The 2,298-nt window shown below is 34.7% G+C and overlaps 1 long non-coding RNA gene across 1 annotated transcript; it reads left to right on the forward strand.

Moving 5' to 3' along the window:
- Positions 1–1,732: 1,732 nt before the first annotated feature.
- LOC116125405 lies at positions 1,733–2,298 on the forward strand. Its single transcript, XR_004127327.1, has 3 exons — positions 1,733–1,794; positions 1,986–2,098; positions 2,239–2,298. It is a non-coding gene; the product is annotated as an uncharacterized LOC116125405 (long non-coding RNA).

A 2,298-nucleotide genomic window follows, 5' to 3' on the forward strand; every position in this document is an offset into this window, starting at 1 on the left:
CGTCAATGGTCAGATTTATCACATCTGGCCATTTCCGGCCAGATCTTTGGCCAAAAATGGCCATATGACGCACAGAGACCATTTCCTGCCTTCCGTGCGCCGTTAGGTTGCCCGCTGCTGGCGACCTACGGTGGTTGCCGACTTCCGACAGTGGCTGGGTTAGTGGAGGTGCTTTGTTGATTTTCCAAACTTTTATTATGGGGTTGTTTTTGCTAAGTTTTTAAATGTAGGGGAGTTATATAATCCAAATAATAATCAATATTAAAAAATAATATAATAATAATATTTAATTAGAGGTCAATTAAGTACTTTTAATAACATACCCACCAATTTATTCCTCCCAACCAAACATATTAGTATAACATATCCACCAATTAACCAAATACATTTTCATAAAGATTTCTATTAATTTTCAAGGTAATTTAACTTTTCAGTAATCCAACATTTCCTGAACCAAACGCTCCCTTTAAGTTATTATACATTATTACACAATTTTTTTTAATCACCAAAAGGGAAGATTGTGTTTGTTTTATTATAAGAGGTGTTTAACTAAATTAACAAATATAAGGGGATTAAAAAATAATCTTACTAAACACATTTTTAAATTCAAATCTTACCAAACATATTGTGTTTGTTATTACGAAGATATAATTTGAAAATTAACAGAAACATCCTCTAAGTTAATTAATTTAGCTAAACACTTTCTATGATAAAATATTAAAAATTAACAGGAACACTCTCATGTACCTATTAAATACCGACAGTTGGCCACTATCATCAAATGGTGGTTAAGAGGTGTTTTTGTTAATTTTTAATATTTTATCGTAAGAATGTTTAATTAAATTAATAAATGTAGAATATTCAAAATGGTTGAATGGAATTTGAGAATATAGCACAGATATATATTTTGGTTAGGATAGGAATAAGATAGGAAGAAACGCAATACTGCACAAACAATGAACAACTTGGATGGACGGTGAAAACTGAAAACTTGGTTAGGATAGGAATAAATTCAGTTTTATATGTGAATTTGGTACAATGCTCCACCGTAGCTGAGGCTGTATTCTGGTAATATTTAAACTGGGTTTTCTCGGATGTTGAATAGTTCATTCTCACCTTCATAAAATATCCATTAAAAAAATCTAAAACTAAAGAAAAATTAATATTAATTTATATAATCCGTACTCTGACAACGACCACTGAAGGATGGTGGCACATGCCTGCTGTCAAATCAGTCCCAAATGGACGGTCACCATTCCTCTGTACGGACCCTTCAACGGTCCAGATTCCTCCTTCCAAAAACTCTCTCTTCTCTCTCTTCTGCTCTCAGGTCCAACTTGGTCGGGTCCCTTATAAGAGACACCACTGACATCACTCACTCTTTCTCTCTCAGCATACCAACAGTGACTTTCAAAAAGCTTTCATTAAAAGAAACCACTGTTTGTGATAGTGATTGGGCCACAACCTCAAGAAGAAACACCCCCCTCCCCTCTCTCTCATGACGATCTCGGTTCTGGGGTTTGATTTTGAGCACAGAATGTTGTTACTTTGAAGTGTTTTATGCAATTAAAGATGTTAATGGATTTGGATTTGGTTTGATTTGTGAGGATGGTGTGAATTAGAAGAGAAAGATATGATATGAGCTAATAAATACTCAGTTAGGGTTTTATTTAAAAAAAAAAAGGTTTATTTTTTAATATTAATTCTTATTTTAAGTGTTGTTAGTAGAGGAGTTTGACAATAAGGTGTGAATGAAGCTTTCAACATCAGGGTTGGGTCAACAGGGTCATGAAGGTATGCCTTTCTTCTCTTACTTTTGCTTCATTTTATTGTTTGTTGTTTTTAATAATGACTGTATTTAGTTCTGGGGTTACTTTAATTTCTAAGAGGCGTTTAATCAAATATCTGGTGGTCATGAATTAACTTGCGGTTTAGAAGGTTTAATCTGGGAAATGTTATGATGATGATGATGATGATGATGACAGGGGAGAAGAAATGCTTGAATTCGGAGCTATGGCACGCTTGTGCCGGGCCGTTGGTGTCCCTACCAACATTGGGCAGCCGGGTGGTCTACTTCCCTCAGGGGCATAGTGAGCAGGTTTTTGTTTTATACTCAGAAGAAATTTTATGTTTTTCTCCTTTTTGTTTGTGAGGAAGTTTGTGTGTTTTTGTCAAATTTATGTGTTTAGAAATATTTTTTTATGTGGGATTCCAATTCAAAGTGAAATGAACTTGTAGGTATCTGCCACAACTAACAAAGAAGTTGATAGTCAGATACCCAATTACCCAAGCCTGCCG

The sequence above is a fragment of the Pistacia vera genome, unplaced genomic scaffold (assembly GCF_008641045.1).
Source record: "Pistacia vera cultivar Batoury unplaced genomic scaffold, PisVer_v2 Contig164, whole genome shotgun sequence".
NCBI classification, from domain to species: Eukaryota; Viridiplantae; Streptophyta; class Magnoliopsida; order Sapindales; family Anacardiaceae; genus Pistacia; species Pistacia vera.